Source organism: Rhinopithecus roxellana, chromosome 11 (genome assembly GCF_007565055.1).
Source record: "Rhinopithecus roxellana isolate Shanxi Qingling chromosome 11, ASM756505v1, whole genome shotgun sequence".
In the NCBI taxonomy this organism is placed as follows: domain Eukaryota; kingdom Metazoa; phylum Chordata; class Mammalia; order Primates; family Cercopithecidae; genus Rhinopithecus; species Rhinopithecus roxellana.
In genome coordinates, this window is record NC_044559.1 from 104,884,242 (window position 1) to 104,904,124 (window position 19,883).

The following is a 19,883-nucleotide window of genomic DNA, read 5'->3' on the forward strand; positions in this document are numbered from 1 at the left end:
ACCTTTTTGTTTGCTTGCTTTGAGATGAAATTTCACTCTTGTCGCCCAGGCTGGAGTGCAGTGCAGAGATGTGATCTCGGCTCACTGAAACCTCTGCCTCCCGGGTTCAAGTGATTCTCCTGCCTTAGCCTCCCAAGTAGTTGGAATTACAGCCTCCCAAGTAGCTGGGATTAGCCACCACGCCCAGCTAATGTTTGTGTTTTTGGTAGAGATGGGATTTCACCATGTTGGCCAGGCTGGTCTTGATAACAAACTCTTTTGACTGACTCTGACTTTATTTTATTTATTTATTTATTTATTTATTTATTTTTATTTTCTTTTTTTAGACAGTCTCACTCTGTCACCCAGGGTGGAGTGCAGTGGCTCAATTTTGGCTCACTGCAACCTCTGCCTCCCGGGTTCAAGTGATTCTCCTGCCTCAGCCTCCTGAGTAGCTGGGATTACAGGCATGCGGCACCACGCCTGGCTAATTTTTCTATATTTAGTAGAGATGGGTTTCAACATGTTGGTCAGGCTGGTCTCAAACTCCTGACCTCATGATCCACCCACCTCAGCCTCCCAAAGTGCTGGGATTACAGGCGTGAGTCACCGCACCCGGCCGACTCTGACTTTAAAAAGCAAACATACAAGAAGCCCCCAAACAGATGAATTAAGAAATAATCCCCTCCTTTCCTCATCTATATAACACCACATGATGGGTGACTGAATTTTTGTCCCGAACCGAACCTGACAGCATTGTATTGGCATGAACTCTTATCCAGCTGGAGACCAAAACCAAGAGACTAACAGGAAAAATCAGCCTCCAACTCTACATTAATCACCAGTCTATACTAGTCATATTAATCAAATAGTTCATGTGGATGCTAAGAGCTATGTGAGACCACATAAGCCACTCTTTAAATTAAATAATGGGGGCTGGATGCGGTGGCTCACACCTGTAATCTTAGCACTTTGGGAGGCCGAGGCATGTGGATCACTTGAGCCCAGGAGTTTGAGATCAGCCTGGGCAACATGGTGAAACACTGTCTCTACAAAAAATACAAAAATTAGCCAGGAATGGTGGCATGTGCCTATGGTCCCAAATCCCTGGGAGGCTGAGGTGGGAGGATCACTTGAGCCATGGAGATTGAGGCTGCATTGAGCCATAATCATGCCACTATACTCCAGACTGGGCAACAGAGTGAGACCCTCTCTCAAAAAACAAACAAACAAAAATTAATTAATTAATTAATTAATTAATTAATAAAAATGAAGCTGGGCATGGTGGTTTACACCTGTAGTCCCAGCACTTTGGGAGGCTGAGGCAGGTGGATCACTTGAGGTCAGGAGTTCGAGACCAGCCTGGCCAACATGGTGAAACTCTGTCTCTACTAAAAATACAAAAAGTTACCCAGGCGTGGTGGTGGGAGCCTGTAATCCCAGCTACTCAGGAGACTGAGGCAGGAGAATAGTTTGAACCCAGGAGGTGGAGGTTGCAGTGAGCAGAGATTGCGCCTTTGCACTCCAGTCTAGGTGACAGAGTGAGACTCCATCTCAGAAAAAAGAAAGATCAAATCTGTCTCTGATTTTACAATTGAGGGAACCAAGACTAGGTGAAATGGCTTCCTCAAGGTCACACCAACTGCACTGAAGCTCTGAGTTCAGGACACCACCCTCCATCTCAAAGGCTGGGAAGCTGTGAAAGGCTTGTCACTGGCAAAGAGTGGTTTGTTTCTCCTTGAACAGGATGTGGCAAGAAATTGTTAAGAGAGGGAGGAGAAGGGAAGGAGAGGAAGGGGAGAGCCTTTTTAGCTGAAAATATGGGCTGTTTTTGAGTTGATTAAATAACTACCACTCCCAAACTTCTCTCAGTTTCTGTGAGCCTAAAGTAAGCAATTCTGGGAATGAGTTTTAGGTCATTCTTGGATTTCAGCTTTCAGTTACAAGAAGCAACCTGTTTAGGGAACTGTCAGTGGCTGCTTTCTCCAATGCTTCATTTTATTTGTAAGGTCCTTCTGTTGAGAGTTTGGCCTTCTCCTATGGAAAAATGTTCTATGGGAAGTTCCTGACCCTCACACCAGTCAGGGAAACAGCTTCCATGGAAGGCATACCCCAGAGCCCCTGGGGTCCACACCTGGTTCCATTTCAAGGACCATACATGGGAGACCCACCAATCACTAAGGACGTGGAGATGATTTTATCTTCCAGGCTGAAACTGCCTTAGAAAGATGACGACAGTGAGGGAAGTCCAGCATGGCTGACTCCATCTTGCTTCCAGCCTCACAGGCTGACTGTCTTTGCTCACACCTTGGCATAGGCCAAGTTAACCATGGGAGGAATTCAGTTTATAGTTTAAGTTGGAAGCAAGAATGATAATAGTCCCTCCCTCAAAGTAACCCCTTCCTTGTTCAGGGACCAAAAACTAATGAAAGGCAACGAGATTAAAATTATGGGAGGGTCCTGAACTCTGCTAAAATGTAGGAATAGTTTCTATAATCCCTTACTGCTCAGGAGTCCTGTGGCCAGAAGCCACAAGATTTGTGACTTCCCCAATTGCTCCTATAGATAACACCACTGGTGTAGTACCTCAGATTGGTCTTTTGATATTTGCATTCTGGCAACCAACTGACACCAAACAGGATCGTGACTCATGACTCAACCAGTCCTGTGGCCATCAACCAGAGGCAGACTCAGTGAACAAGAACCATTTTTCCACACGCTATGATTTCATCACCAACCAGTTAGCAGCACCCATTCCCTAGTCCCCAGCCTGCCATACTATCCTTGAAAAACCCTAACCCCAAGTCTTCTGGGAGATGGATTTGAGTGACAGCTCCAGTTCTTTCATGTGGCCAGCCTCAAGTCAGTTCAACTCTTGCTTTTGCTCTGTCGCCAAGGCTGGAGTACGGTGGCGTGATTTTGGCTCACTGCAACTTCTGCCTTCTGGGTTCAAGCAATTCTCCTTCCTCAGCCTGTCTAGTAACTAGATTACAGGTGCAAGCCACTACCCCTGGCTAATTTTTGTATTTTTAGTAGAGACAGAGTTTTGTCATGTTGGCCAGGCTGGTCTCAAACTCCTGACCTCAATTGATCTGCCCACCTCTCAGCCTCCCAAAGTGTTGGGATTACAGGCATGAGCCACCGCACACGGCTTAAACTCTTTCTTTACTGCAGATACTACAGTCTTAGTGAACTGGTTTTGTCTGTAGCAGGCAGGAAGAACCCATCAGGCAATTTACAAGCCCAAGGACAAGGAAGGTAGCTGTGACTTCCCCTGGGGCCCTGCCCTCTGGGCTAGAACTAAGTGGGTCTATCATAACCCAGCTTCTCCACCCGACCTTGCTCCTTCAACCTCTACTGCTTTCAAATCACAACTGCATGGTGCTTTTGCTCTGGATACAAGAGAGGAAGTGGACACACAGGAAGGGCCCTGGGCTGAGAGTCGCCTTGACTTCAGCTATTGGCCTGGCTCTGGGTCAGATTTCACTTAGCCCCGTGGGTTGCCAACTCCTCAGCTACAAGACAAACTGACCTTTGCAATGGCTTCTCAAGTCCCTCCTGGCTCTAGGATTTGAAGCCTGTTTTGTGCAGCTTGCTCACACTGTGCAAGATAATGAAAAGGCTGTTATAGTGCAGTCCTTGTTCTTGGTTCTTGCAGAGGCTCCAGAGACCTAGGTCAGTGATTCTCCAACTTCGGCATGCTTTAGAATCATCTGGAGTGCTTGGAAAAACAGATTCATGGGCCCTATCCCACAGTGTATGATTTAGTAGGGTTGAGGTAGGGCCTGAGAGTTTGCATTTCTTCTTTTTTAAAAGTGTTTGCAATTTTTATTCCAGTTACATAAAAATAAAATATATTTGAATAGAAGTAGAAGACTAGAAGGCACTAACAAATAATAGTAACAGTGGTTATCTTTTAAAATAATAAAGGAGGTGGGGCCAAGGCATGGTGGCTCATGCCTGTAATCCTAGTGCTTTAGGAGGCTGAGGTAGGAGCATCGCTTGAGGTCAGGAGTTTGAGACCAGTCTGGGCAACATAGCGAGATGCCGTCACTACAAAAAATAAATAAATAAAAATAAAATAACATTTTAATAAGCAACGGAAAATAAATTTGTTTTGTTTTTGAGATAGAGGCTTACTCTGTCGCCCAGGCTGGAATGCAGTGGCACGATCTGGGCTCACTGCAACCTCTTCCTCCCGGGTTCAAGCAATTCTCTCAAGTAGCTGCGCTTACAGATGCGCCACCACTACACCTAGCTAATTTTTTGTATTTTTATAGAGATGGGGTTTCACCATGTTGCCCAGACTGGTCTTGAATGCCTGAGTTCAGTTGATCTGCCCACCTTGGTCTCCCAAAGTGCTGGGATTACAGGTCCAGTGTTTTCTTTAATGCTGAAAATTTCTGCTAATAATTCTTTTCACAAAACGTCCTTTGTTGACATTCTACAAATACCATCCCACAATGTTCCCAATATTTTCTTCTTGTGGAGGGAATTTATGTTTCTTTTTGACTTTTGTGATATTTATTATTTCAGGAAGATTTTTCAGAGAAACCTGCTGGCCTTCTACTTGAGGTATTAGATATCCTTGATTTATTTGTTTTGCTCCCTTGTTAGTATAAACAATTAGAATTAATGGGTCATTGGCTGAGATACCACATTTTTTCAATGCCTCTGAAATATTGCTATTTGGGGAAAGGTTGAAAATAATTTCAGTAGATAGAGCTCCTGACTTCATTTCTCCCAGTTTGTAGAAGCAAACTGCTTTCTTTGCGGCTGCAAATATCTCAAATGGATTGACAGTCACTGCAGGATGTATCAGTGAGCCATCAATGATACCTTCCATGGCTTTCTTTCTCAAGTTCCCCGCATTTTTTACATCTTTAAACAATATCAATAGAAGAGTCGGCCGGGCACGGTGACTCACTCCTGTAATCCCAGCAATTTGGGAGGCTGAGGTGGGTGGATCAACTGAGGTCAGGAGTTCGAGACCAACGCTGCCAACATGGTGAAACCCCAGCTCTATTGAAAATACAAAAATTAGCCAGGCGTGGTGACACATGCCTGTGATCCCAGCTACTTGGGAGGCTGAGGCACGAGACTCACTTGAACCCGGGAGGCAGAGGTTGCAGTGAGCCAAGATCAGGCCACTGCATTCCAGCCTGGGTGACAGAGCGAGACTCTGTCTTAAAAAAAAAAAAAAAAAAAACCCGCTGAGCACAGTGGCTCACGCCTGTAATCCCAGCACTTTGGGAGGTTGAGGCAGGTGGATCACCTGGGGTCAGGAGCTCGAGACCAGCCTGGCCAACATAGTGAAACCCCATTTCTACTAAAAATACAAAAACTAGCTGGGCATGGTGGCATGTGCCTGTTGTCCCAGCTACTCAAAAGGCTGAGGCAGGAAAATTGCTTGAATCCAGGAGGCAGAGGTTGCAGTGAGCCGAGATGGTGCCACTGCACTCCAGCCTGGTGACAGAGTGAGACTCCACCTCAAAAAAATAAAAGAAAAGAACGGTCACCCATCCAGTCTCTGCTGCATCTCCTGCATGTCTTGTAAGTTCCCAGGTGATGCTGATGCTGCCAACTGGGGACCACCCTTTGAGAACCTTTGGCCTACAACTAGAGGCACCAAGTATTCTCCAGTTCTTACAAGACATGGCAAGAGATTGGAACCCTACTCTGCCAGCAATAAGAAGGCTCCCACAGGCAGACACCTAACCCTATACCTGACGACAGATTCCAACATAACCTGTTTCCTAGGGTCGGTCTCATGGAGACCATTCAATGATAACCAATATTCACAGAGTGTGTTACAGTTTTCAGAGAGCTTCACTTTACTTCATTTGTTTCTGCTCACAATTCTATGATATGGATACCGTATCTTCATTTTTGGAGAAAAAAAAGTCAAGTCAAGTCAAGTCTTTGATGAATGTCGTGGTCAAGACTTTGATGAGTGTCATGCAGCTACAAAGAGGTGGAGTGGGGACCCAGGACTCACCCAGGTCTTTTGAGTCTTCCGTGATCTCTGTACTTTACCAAGCTGCACTTCCATCTACTCTTCTGGTTTATTGGAGCACTGGGTTTTTTGTTGTTGTTGTGTTGTTTTGTTTTGAGTGAGATGGAGTCTTGCTCTGTCACCCAGGCTGGAGTGCAGTGTCACCATCTCAGCTCACTGCAACCTCCACCTCCAGGTTCAAGTGATTCTCCTGCCTCAGCCTCCCAAGTAGCTGGGCTCACAGGTGTGTGCCACCACACCCAGCTAATTTTTTTATATTTTTAGTAGAGACGGGGTTTTACCATGTTGGCCAGGTTGGTCTTGAACTCCTGGACTCGAGTGATCTGCCCGCCTCAGCCTCCCAAAGTGCTGGGATTACAGACATGAACCACTGTGCCCAGGCTGTGGCACTGTTTCTTTTCTTTTCTTTCTGTTTTTTTTGTTTTGTTTTGTTTTGTGAGACAGAGTTTCTTTCTTGTTGCTCAGGCTGGAGTGAAATGGCACAATCTCAGCTCACTGCAACCTCTACCTCCTAGGTTCAAGCAATTCTCCTGCCTCAGCCTCCCAAGTAGCTGGGATTACAGGCATGCGCCACCACGTCTGGCTAATTTTTGTATTTTTAGTAGAGACAGGTTTCACCATGTTGGCCAGGCTGGTCTCAGACTCCTAACCTCAGGTGATCCACCCCACCTCTGCCTCCCAAAGTGCTGAGATTATAGGCGTGAGCCACCGCACCCAGCCCTGGGGCACTGTTTCCAACTAGAAAATTCCTTCTGGAGGTGCTAATTAGGGATCATTTTAACACATGCAAAACTGTGTTATTCAGATTGCCATTTTTTCCTGGTTCCCTTGCAAAACCCAGTAGAAACCTGAGTTGGAAGCCCTTACTCCTGCATTAGAACATGGCATGGAAATGATCTGGTGAAATAGTGAATTAATTTTCATTGTGTTTCAGTCATTGTCGTCAGTGGTATCAGTTTTCCTGTACTGTCCAGTGTGCTGGAGAAGGACTCTCTGGATAGGATTGTCCAAAGATAAATTTTGATACTTAGTTCTCAGTTTTGATTTTTCAAATCTCTGATCACTTTCTTTTTTCTTTTGTTCTTTTTTTTATTTTTTGAGACAGAGTTTCGTTCTTATTGTCCAGCCTGGAATGTAATGGCGCAATCTCAGTTCACCTCAACCTCCGCCTCCCAGCTTCAAGCGATTCTGCTGCCTCAGCATCCCAAGTAGCTGGGATTTTAGGCATGCGCCACCACACCCAGCGAATTTTGTATTTTTAGTTGAGACGGGATTTCTTCATGTTGGTCAGGCTGACCCCGAACTCCTGACCTCAGGTGATCCACCTGCCTCGGCCTCCCGAAGTGCTGGGATTATAAGCTTTTTATTTTTTTTAGAGATGGGGTCTCGCCCTGTTGCCCAGGCTGGTCTTGAACTCCTGGGATCCAGTGACCCACCCACTTTGGCCTCCTGAAGTGCTGGGATTACAGACATAAGTCACTGCATCTGGCTCTGATTACTTTCTTAATTCCTTTCTGTCCGCAGCAAACATAATGAACAGCGAGTCCTTAGAAATATTTGGCAGAGAGTTAACATAAAGTGATGACTGCAAGCAGAATAAGGTCATTCTCCTCTGTAGGTAACTCTTCTGCATTGACTATTAGGAACTTCCTAAATAATGTTAGTTAAGTGATGTGTCGGGCTCGTTCTCGATCAGTCCTTCGGGGAATGCCAGCTGTGGAGACGATGCTGTTGCTGTCTTTCATGATGAATGACCCAGTGCAGTTAAAGGGAATTCAGGCCTATTTAGTAGGATGGACACACACACGCACTCACACAAACACACTCACAATTACCTGTCACCTTAAATGTTTCTACTTTAGGACAAATGGGCTATCTTACAATGACTTGACTATGCTTGTCCTATGGTGAAACATTGACTCTTGACATAGGTTTTTTGTTTGTTTGTTTGTTTTTCTTTTGGAGACAGAGTTTTGCTCTGTTGCCCAGGCTGGAGTGCAGTGGTGGAATCTTGGTTCACTGTAACCTCCGCCTCCTGGGTTCAAGCAATTCTCCTGCCTCAGCCTCCTGAGTAGCTCGGATTACAGGCACCTGCCACCATACCTGACTAATCGCCCGGCTAATTTTTTTGTATTTTTAGTAGAGACGGGGTTTCACCATGTTGGCCAGGCTGGTCTCAAACTCCTGACTCAGGTGATCTACCTGCCTCAGCCTCCCAAAGTGTTGGAGTTACAGGCGTGAGCCACTATGCCTGGCCAACATTGGCCTTTGGAATGAGAAATTATAAACCATGTTCATTCATCCTGAGATTGTCCCCCCATCACAGGGTCCCACATTCCTCATCAGTGATGCTGAGAGATGAGTGGGGCATAGGGTGTCAGTTCTGACCAGTGGGAGTCTCCCAAGCCACAAGGGATGGAGACAATTGGGCTTTCTGGTCTTACAGTCAAAACCCTATCCTCCCAAGCCTATGTCCCTGAGACCAGACTCTAAGGAGAGAGGAAAGGGGAAATGCTGTGGCCTCAAGCCCTCTGGACGATGTAAAGGTTGGACAGTTGGTCTTGAGCAGCAGCTAGACAGAGATGAGCTCAGAACGACAGTAGTGGCTGAGCAGAGGGAGGGGGAATGGACAAAGGCCGCCCTGATGCATGACAAGGGCATGGACAGGGGCACCAGGGCCAGGGGCAGGAACCAAACTTTCCCAAAGTCCTCAGTGAGTTGACAGAATACATTTTTTAGTAAACTGGTTGAGAGTCATCCAGAGCAGGATGATTCTCCCTTGGTATCTTCCTCGCTTGAATTTTTTTTTTTTTTTGAGATGGAGTCTCACTGTGTCACCCAGGCTGGAGTGCAGTGGTGTGATCTCAGCTCACTGTAACCTCCACCTCCCGGGTTCAAGTGACTCTCCTGCCTCAGCCTCCTGAGTAGCTGAGATTACAAGTGCTCACCACCACGAGTGGCTAATTTTTTTGTGTTTTTTAGTACAGAGACGGGGTTTCACCATGTTGGCCAGGCTGGTCTCGAACTCCGGACTTCAGGTGATCTACCCACCTCGGCCTCCCAAAGTGCTGGGAATACAGGCATGAACCAACACACCTGGCCCCATTCTTGGATTTTATGCACTCAATCAACTACCTTCTCACCTAAATTTGGTTGCATAGCTTTGGTGAAAGGCTTCTCCTTCAGTGAAAAAATAATTTTAATACCTAATTCTTCATCTTACATAGTAGCACAAAAAAATGCACCACATTCTGAAGAAATTTCAGAATTATGGGAATAAGAGTGAGGAAAATTCAGATGGACTACAATATCCATTACCTTAAACTCCAAAGACAGGTTGATATTTACATATTTGTGTCTGAGCATAGTGACTCACATCACAACTGTAATCCCTAGCGCTTTGGGAGGCTGAGGCAGGAGAATTGCTTGAGGCCAGGAGTTCGAGACCAGCTTGGGCAACATAGCGAGATCTCATCTCTACAAAAAAATTTAAAAATTAGCCAAATGTGATGACGTGCACCTGTGGCCCCAGCTACTTGGGAGGCTGACGTGAAAGGATCACTTGAGCACAGGAATTCAAGGATACGGTGAGCTATGATTGTAACATTGCCCTCCAGCCTGGGTGACAGAGGGAGGCACTGTCTCTAAAAATTAATTAATTAATTTAATTGATTTAAAAAACCATTTGGAGTCTGGGCGCAGTGGCTACACCTGTAATCTCAGCACTTTGGGAGGCCGAGGTGGGCAGATCACCTGAGGTCAGGAGTTCAAGACCAGCCTGGCCAACATGGTGAAACCCTGCCTCTACTAAAAATACAAAAAATTAGCCAGGCATGGTGCCGGGCACCTGTAGTCCCAGCTACTCAGGAGGCTGAGACAGGAGAATTGCTGAACCTGGGAGGCGGAGGTTGCAGTGAGCCGAGATCACGCCACTGCACTCCAGCGTGGGTGACAGAGCAAGACTGTCTCAAAAACAAAACAAAAACCATTTGGCAAGCTGTGAAGATCCATTACTGGTATTCTATGGGACGGGTATCCTAGAAGGGACCGTGAATGGGAGAATGAGCTCAAAGGAAGAACAAGGGGAAGATGCTGAACACAGACTTCTCCTGCTCACAGTCGTGCCTAAAGCCTGCCATAGCTGTCTTTGGAATATCCAGCTCCTCAAATACAGTTCTATTGCTGGTGTTTGGTGTGTTCTATAGGCAGCATTTCAGTATGACTTACTCTAAACTGAAATGTTTCAGACTCCCTGCTCATGTTCCCTGGGTTGCTGACAAACAACCTACAGATAATCCCAGATGCTACCAGCACTTGGGATGAGAGGCCACTAGGTTACCGGGCCCCGGCCCGTGCTAGGGAGCCGTCTTTCCCCACCCCCAGCTCATCAGCACTGGAGAGAGGAGGCAGGGGAAGGAATTGCCCCTAATACACTGCTTTTGGTTTTTTCTTTTTTCAAAAGTTGCACGAAGATAAAGCAAAGCTGTAGCTGATGCAGGCGTGTTGTGTAGACGCTTGCAGTTCCACCCTCGCCATGCGCTCATTGGATAATAACGCAACCCCAAGTAAAGGACGGTGGTTGCCGCTAACGTACTTCCATTCCACCGGGGTGAGGCCCACCAAGCAAATGGTCTATTTGGAAAAAATATAAGGACATTTGCTCTCCTACCCAGACATGACCTTTGAACTGAGAAGAAAATGAAAACACATAAAAAGAAAAAAAAAGTAAATGAATAAACATAACAGAGTTAGATTATTGCATAGTGAGGTTCATTTTCTTCTAAAGTAACAAGAGTCACAACATGCATGCTGAAGTCTGATACACTCTCGATTCCTCCTTCCTGCTACAGGTTCCCTACTAATAACTTTATGAGCTCAGGCTGAAATGTCAACTTGAACTTTAGCGCTTGTGGCACAATCAACTATAACTCAGTTTAAGCATACTTATTTTATTTGATTGAGTGTTTCAATTTACTCTGCACTTCCTGAGGTTCTTGGGTTAAAACAACATGATCTAATGCAATAAAAACTAGCAAAAATATATATTTATTCTTTATTTCCAGGAGCACAAGGCCAATTGAATCTACCCAAAGCATACCTAAACAGCATTAATAAGCCTGCACGCTAAATGATTTTCTCTCCTTTCTTGGTGCCCACACATTCAATTAAGAAGCCCTTTGGTTTTGCAATGGCATATCAACCTACACAATTTCAGGACTAACCAAGCATGTCTGCAAGCTAAAAGGTGGTGTTAACAGTGAGTGCATAAGGAGGTTTCTGAATAGTTTTGAGGCAGATTAGGCCAAGGAGAAACAACGTTTATTCTTCAATGATTAATATTAATTTTGTAACTCCTGCCAGGAGCGTGGAGCATAAGAACTTTACAATTTTTTCTTTTTTTGAGATGGAGTTTCACTCTTGTTGTCCAGTCTGGAGGGCAGTAGAGCAATCTTGGCTCACTGCAAACTTCGCCTCCCAGTTTCAAGCGATTCTCTTGCCTCAGCTTCCCGAGTAGCTGGGATTACAGACATGAGCCACCAGGTCCAGCTAATTTTTGTATTTTTAGTAGAGGGAGGGTTTCACCATGTTGGCCAAGCTGGTCTCGAACTCCTGACCTCAGGTAACCCACCTGCCTGTGCCTCCCAAAGTGCTGGGATTACAGGCGTGAGCCAGTGTGCCCAGCCTGAACTTTACAATATTCTTGAAGACATAAAACCAGGAAAGGGGCCAGAGAGAAGCTGGTACTTGACTTGGACCTTAAAGCAGGAACAGAAGATTTAAAAAGAGAGAGAGTGAAGGCAGGACAGCACAAGTGAGAGTGCCATGCATGCACTCAACAAATATTAATAGTGCATGAAGTGGCCAGGTGTGGTGGCTCACGCCTGTAATCCCAGCATTTTGGGAGGCTAAGGTGGGTGGATCACTTGAGGCTGGGAGTTGGAGATCAGCCTGACCAACATGGAGAAACCCCGTCTCTACTAAAAATAACAAAAAAATTAGCTGGACCTAGGGGCGCACATCTGTGATCCCAGCTACTTGGGAGGCTGAAGCAGGAGAATTGCTTGAAGCCAGGAGGCAGAGGTTGCAGTGAGCTGAAATCACACCATTGCACTCCAGCCTGGGAAACAAGAGTGAAACTCTGTCTCCAAAAAAAAAAAAGAGAGAGAGAAAAGAAAAAGAAAAGTAGTGCATGAACCATGTGCCAGGACTTGGACCAGATGCTAGGATACATCCATGAATACAAATATCTCCTGAAACTTACATTGTCACGGAGGGAGACACACAATGGATGAGCAACATGTAGAGGTTACAGATGGTAATAGGTCCAATAGAGAATAGAGCTAGGAAGGGGGATGGGGGTCCCGAGTGAGTTAAAACAGAGTGACCCGGTGATGCCTCTCTGATAAAGTGACCATTTTAGTAAGACCACAAGGAATTAAGAGAGTGGGTTGTCCAGCTATAAGGAGGAAGTGTTCTGCAGAGGGTACAGTGAGTGTAAACGCCCTGTGGTAGAACTATGCTCAAACAGAGAAAGCATGCATTCTCAACAGGGCAGACAACATCCCGAGGGAGTGAAAATTCATTCTTGGAAGATGAAGAAAAACTTACTCTTTTTTTTTTTTTTTTTTTTTTTTTGAGACGGAGTCTTGTTCTGTCGCCCAGGCTGGAGTGCAGTGGCGCGATCTTGGCTCACTGCAAGCTCTGCCTCCCGGGTTCAAGTGATTCTCCTGCCTCAACCTCCCTAGCAGCTGGGATTACAGACACATGCCATCACACCCAACTAATTTTTTGTATTTTGAGTAGAGATGGGGTTTCACCGTGTTAGCCAGGATGGTCTCTATCTCCTGACCTTGTGATTCTCCCACCTTGGCCTCCCAAAATGCTGGGATTATAGGCATGAGCCATCACGCCAGGCCTTTTTTTTTTTTTTTTTTTGGACAGTATCTCACTCTGTTACCCAGGCTGGAGTGCAGTGGCGTCATATCGGCTCACTGCAACCTCTGCCTCCCGGTTCAAGTGATTCTTGTACCTTGGCCACCTGAGTAGCTGGGACCACAAGCACACGCCACCACACCCGGCTACTTTTTGCATTTTTGGTAGAGATGGGTTTCACCATGTTGGCCAGACTGGTCTCCAACTCCTGACCTCAAGTGATCCACCTGCCTCAGCCTCCTAAAGTGCTGGGATTACAGGCATGAGACACTGCATCCTACCAAAACTTGCTCTTTTAATGTATATAGCACAGATATAGATTCAGTAGATAACCAAACATCATATATTCATGGTATTAAAATTGCTTGCCCCTGACAGGAGTGATAATTTTAAAAGATTGGAAAACACTGAGTTAGGGAAATAATTAGGAAGCCAAAGTGGCCACAATGAAGTGAGCAAGGGAAAGTACAGAAGAGGGCAAAAAAATATTGGGAAGTGGCTTTTATTCTGAGTAACACTGGGGATGATTGCAAGATTTTTAACAGAGCAGGGATGTGACTTAATTGAGATTTTAATACCATCCCTCTGGCTGCTATGCTGAGCATAGACTGTAAAGAGACCAGTAGGAGGTGATTGCTGTATCCCAGGTGGAAGATGATGAAGCTTGGTCTGCAGTGGTAGAGGTGGAGGTGGTGAGAGGTGGTGGGCTCCATATATATTTTGAAGATAACGCTGATGGGATATGCATGTATTGAATCTGGGGAATAAAAGAAAGAGAAGAGTTGAGTATGACTCCAAGTTTGGCCAGAAGAACTAGAAGGATGGAGCCATCATTGACTTAGATGGAGACCATTGGGAGAAGAGTAGGGAGAGGACTGTCGGCAGTTCAAGTTTGGTGCGTTAAGTTTGAGGTGCCTAGTACATATCCAAACACAGAAGCTGAGTAAGCAATTGAATGCAGGAGTCTGGAGTTCAGGGGAGAGACTCAGGCTGGAGATACAAATCTGGGTGTTATGCATGAGACATTAAATCTGTAAATTGCTTTAGGTAGTATTGTCATTTTAACAATATTAATTCTTTCCATCCGTGAGCATTGGGTGTTTTTCCATTTGTTTGTATCCTCGGCAATTTATGACACCAGTGTTTCGTAGTTTCCTTGCAGGGGTCTTTCACCTCCTTGGTTAAATTTATTCCTAGACACTTTCCTGTAGCTGTTGAAAATAGAATTGCCTTCTTGATTTTCTCCTTCAGCTAGTTCATTGTGTATAGAAATGCCGCTGATTTTTGTAAAAAAATATTGTATCCTGCAATTTTCCTGAATTTATCAATTCAAATAGTTTTTTGGTAGAACATTTAGGTTTTTCTATATATAAGATCATGTCATCTGCAAAAAGGGACAATTTTACTTCCTACTTTCCTATTTGGATGCCCTTTATTCCTTTCTCTTGCTTAGTTGCTATGGCTAGAACTTCTATTAATAATACTATATTGAATAAGAGTGATGAGAGTGGGTAAAACATTAAAAGGAGGGGGGCAGGAAAAGAGGAATAGAGGAAAAAAAGAGAAAACTAATCAAATGAATGATCCAAACCCAGACATACCAATAATTACATTAAAGATGAATTAACTAAACACTACAATTAAAAGGCAGAGATTATCAGAATGGAAACTTACTCTATTTTTTTCTAAAAGAAATGCAGTTTAAATATAGAAACACATACATAGGCTAAAAGCAAATGGAAAAAGATGTACCATGCAAACAGTAAGCATAACAGGGCTTGAGTGGCTGTATTAAGGCCAGATAAAATAGACTTCAAGAAAGAAATATTTCTAGAGATGAAGAGGGACATTTAATTATAATTAAAATTATTCCACAGCTAATATTTTATTGAATGGGGAAAAACTGAAAGCTTTGCCTCTAAAAACTGGAACAAGACAAGTATACCCACTCTCATCACTCTTATTCAATATAGTATTTTTTTTTAATTATTTTTTTTTTTTTGAGACGGAGTCTTGCTCTGTTGCCCAGGCTGGAGTGCAGTGGCCGGATCTCAGCTCACTGCAAGCTCCGCCTCCCGGGTTCACGCCATTCTCCTGTCTCAGCCTCCCAAGTAGCTGGGACTACAGGCGCCTGCCACCTCGCCCGGCTAGTTTTTTTTGTATTTTTTAGTAGAGACGGGGTTTCACTGTGTTAGCTAGGATGGTCTCGATCTCCTGACCTCGTGATCCGCCCGTCTCGGCCTCCCAAAGTGCTGGGACTACAGGCTTGAGCCACCGCGCCCGGCCCAATATAGTATTATTAATGGAAGTTCTAGCCATAGCAACTAAGCAAGAGAAAGGAATAAAGGGCATCCAAATAGGAAAGTAGGAAGTAAAATTGTCCCTTTTTGCAGATGACATGATCTTATATATAGAAAAACCTAAATGCTCTACCAAAAAACTATTTGAATTGATAAATTCAGGAAAATTGCAGGATACAAAATTTTTTTTACAAAAATCAGCGGCATTTCTGTACACAAACAATGAACTAGCCGAAGGAGAAAATCAAGAAGGCAATTCTATTTTCAATAGCTACAGGAAAGTGTCTAGGAATAAATTTAACCAAGGAGGTGAAAGACCCCTACAAGGAAAACTACAAAATACTAATGACATAAATTGCCGAGGATACAAACTAATGGAAAAATACCCCATGTTCATGGATGGAAAGAATTAATATTGTTAAAATGATAATACTACCTAAAGCAATTTACAGCTTTAATGCAATCTCTATCAAAATACCAATGACATTCTTCACAGAAATAGGGAGAAAAAAATCCTATTATTTGTGTGGAACCACAAAAGACCCTGAAGCAATCCTAGCAAAAAGAACAAAACTGGAGTCAGAACACTGCCAGACCCCAAAATATACTACAAAGCTGTAGTAACCCAAACAGCATGGTACAGGCATAAAAACAGACACATAGACCAATATAACAAAATAGAGAACTCAGAAATTAATGTGTATATCTACAGGCAACTAATTTTTGGCAAAAGTGCCAAGAACACTCATTGGGGAAAGGACAGTCTGTTCAATGAATGGTGCTGAGAAAACTGAATATTTATATTCAGAAGAATAAAACCAGACCACCACCTCTCAGCCTATATAAAAGTCAACTCAAAATGGATCAAAGCAGGTGGAAGGGGTGCATAAAAACATACAAATAAAAATAATGGATCAGAGACCTAAGTATAAGACCTGAAACAATAAAATACTAGAAGAAAGCATAGGGAAAATCCTCCAGGACACTGATTAGGAAAAGATTTTATGAATAAGACCTCCAAAAACACAGGCAACAAAAACAAAAATAAACAAATGGGATATATCAAACTAGAAAGCTTCTGCACAGCAAGGGAAGCAATCAACAGAGTGAAAAAGCAGCCTACAGAATGGGAAAAATATTTTCAAACACCTTATCCAACAGGTGATTAATATCCAGAATATACAAGGAATTCTAACATCTCAACAGCAAAAAATAATCTGAGGTCGGGTGTGGGGGCTCACGCCTGTAATCCCAGCACTTTGGGAGGCTGAGGCAGGTGCATCACCTGAGATTAGGAGTTTGAGACCAGCCCGGGCAACATGGTGAAACCCCGTCTCTACTAAAAATACAAAATTAGCCGAGCATGGTGGCACACACCTGCAATCACAGCTACTGGGGCGGCTGAGGCAGGAGAATCACTTGAACCCAGGAGGCAGAGGTTGCAGTGAGCCAAGCTTGCACCATTGTTTTCCAGCCTGGGCAACAGAGTGAGATACCATCTCTAAAAAAAAAAAACTGATTAAAAAATGGGCAAATTATCTGAACAGACATTTCTCAAAAGAAGACATACGAATGGTCAAGAAAGATATGAAAAAAATGCTCAGCATCACTAACCATCAGGGAAATGCAAATCAAAACCACCGTAAGATACCGTCTCACCCCAGTTAGGAGGACTATTACCAAAATGACAAAAAGTAACAAATGCTGGCTAGGATGTAGAGAAAGGGGAACTCTTTACATATTGTTGGTGGGAAAGCAAACTAGTACACCCACTATGGCGAATGGTGTGAAGGTCCTTCAGAAAGCTACAAATGGAACTACCATATGATCCAGCAATCCTACTACTGGAAATTTATCCAAAGTCAAGGAAATCATTAGATCGAAGAGACACCCGTAATCCATGTTTATTGCAGTACTATTCACAACAGTCAAGATATGGAATCAACCTAAATGTCCAACACCAGATAAATGGATAAAGAAACTGTGATATTTATACACCATAGAATACAATTCGGCCGTAAAAAAAATGAAATGTTGTCATTTGAGGCAACATGGAAAGAACTAGAAGACATTATGCTAAGTGAAATCATCCAGGAACAGAAAGTTAAACACTGCATGTTCTCACTCACAGGTAGAAGCTAATAAAAGTTGATTACATCGAAGTAAAAAGTAGAACAGAGCCTACTAGAAGCTGGAAAGGGTAGGGGAAAGAGAGGGATACGGAGATTTGTTAAAGGATACAAAATTACACTAGGAAGGAGGAATAAATTCTAGTGTTCTATAGCACTATAGGATGACTAGAGTTAACAATAATATATTAATATTACATAGTTTCAAATAGCTAGATGGAAAATATTTAATGTTCCTACCACAAAGAAATGATAAATGTTTGCAAAAATGGATATGCTAATTGCCCTGATCTGATCACTATAAATTGTATGTACCAAAATATCACCATGTACCCCATAGGTACGTGCAATTATTATTTGCCAATTTAAAAAATAAACTAAATTTTAAAATTGTTCATTCATCAGGAAGACATAACCATATGTGTGTATATATCTAATAATAGGTGTTTGAAACACATGAAGCAAATATTGATATAGTTAAAGAGAAGACAGGCATTTTCACAATTATAGTTAGAGGTTTTAATATCTCTCAGCAATTAACAGAACAACTAAGTAAAAAATAGGAAATACACAGAAAGACCACGCATGGTGGCTCATGCCTGTAATCTCAGCTACACAGGAGGATTGCTTGAAGCCAGCAGTTTGAAACCAGCCTGGGCAACTTAGCAAGATCCCATCTTTATAAAGAAATAAATAATACTTAGAAGTTCTGAACACCATTGACTACCTTCCTATAACACTATATCTAACAAGAACAGAATACAGATTATTTTCAAGTATGTGTGATACTTACCAGGATAGACTATATATATATATATATACTGGGTTATAAAAAAAAAAAGACCTCAATAAACTTTAAAATTTTGAAAGTATGTAAAGTATATTCTCTGACTATAATGGAATTAAATCAGAAATTAGTAACAGTAAAATAATTAGGAAAGCCACAAATATTTGAAAATTAAACACAGGCTGGGTGTGGTGGTTCACGCCTGTAATCCCAGCACTCTGGGGGGACGAGGCGTGCAGATCACCTGAGGTCGGGAGTTCAAGACCAGCCTGACCAACATGGAGAAACCCCCATTTCTACTAAAAATACAAAATTAGCCAGGCATGGTTGCACACGCCTGTAATCCCAGCTACTCGGGAGGCTGAGGCAGGAGAATCACTTGAACCCGGGAGACGGAGGTTATGGTGAGCTGAGATCACACCATTGCACTCCAGCCTGGGCAACAAGAGCTTGACTCCATCTCAACAACAACAACAACAAACAAACAAAAACAAAACAACAACAACAACAAAAACCAAAAAACACGCTTCTGAAAAATCTATGGGTCAAAAGAAAAAATTATCAGAGAAATTAGAAAAGATTTCCCACTAAATGATAATCAAAATAAGCCAGACAGAGTGTTTCACGTCTGTAATCCCAGCAATTTGGGAGGTTGAGGTCAGAGGACTTCTTGAAGCCAGGAGTTCCAAGACTAGTCTGGGCAACATAGTGAGATACTGTCTCTACAAAAAAATAAGAAAAAAAAAATTAGCCAAGTGTGCCTGTAGTCTCAGCTACTCGGGAGGCTGAGTGGGGAGGCTCACTTGAGCCCAGGAGTTTGAGGCTGTAGTGAGTTATTATTGCACCACTGTGCTTCAGCCTGGGTGATAGAGCAAGATCCTAACTCTAAAAAAAAAAAATAAAAAATAAAAATAAAAAAAGTGAAATGCAGCTGAAGCCATGCTTAGAATCTAGATGCCCAGCATAGCTCACCCTAGTCTATATTTTGAATATTCCTGACCTTTTAATCCTGCCTCAACCAGGGAGAAGGTCTCACTGAATGCCTGGAGCTCTGCGAAGCCAAAGCTTCTTCAGGTACACACCCTCTTTTACAGGAGGCCTTGGAGCGGAAGGAGAAAGGAGCAGGCTGGCTGTGGTACAGATTTACAAAGATCCATGATCAAAGGCCATAAAAGACAGCAGGTTTCTGCCAAGTCCAAGCACTTTAAACATCACCATTCTGAATAAACTACATGAGGAGATGCCCCAACAAGGTTCTGAAAACTGGAAAGATAATTTTTCCCCACTCCTGTGTAGATACGTCACAGTCTTCTGCTTTTCAGTCCAACTCTGATTCAGTTTTCTAGATAAATAAACCCTCCCAAGACCTGATTCTGTAGCTTCGCCCGAGTGGACGTCATTCGACGTCAATGGAAGGTCTGCCAGTGTAAAAACTTCTTGACTGAGGCCTGAGCTGGTATTTGCTCAGGTACCTCCAAGCCTCTGTCATGGTACCTCCAAGCCTTTTTTTTTTTTTTTTTTTTTTGCTAAAAAAAGGCGGTTGGGGGGCTCAACAAGAGTTTTACTTAAGTGTCACCAGTAAAAGTCATTTGCCAAGGCATGAATAGTTTATAATCACAGTAGCATGGCAAGAGAAGTATCTCTCACGTCTCTCTTGATTGACAGGTGTCAGTGTTGAAACTCATTTTGCCACCTCACACACCTGAACTCTCATTTCGCAGCTGCCTGTTGGTCTCCAT

General features: G+C 43.4%; 1 non-coding gene and 1 pseudogene across 1 annotated transcript; both read right to left on the bottom strand.

The window, feature by feature from the left end:
- Positions 1 to 4,398: 4,398 nt before the first annotated feature.
- On the bottom strand, positions 4,399 to 19,883 carry LOC104676591 (annotated as a pseudogene).
- LOC115900596 lies at positions 10,447 to 10,572 on the bottom strand. Its single transcript, XR_004060267.1, has one exon. It is a non-coding gene; the product is annotated as a U4atac minor spliceosomal RNA (small nuclear RNA).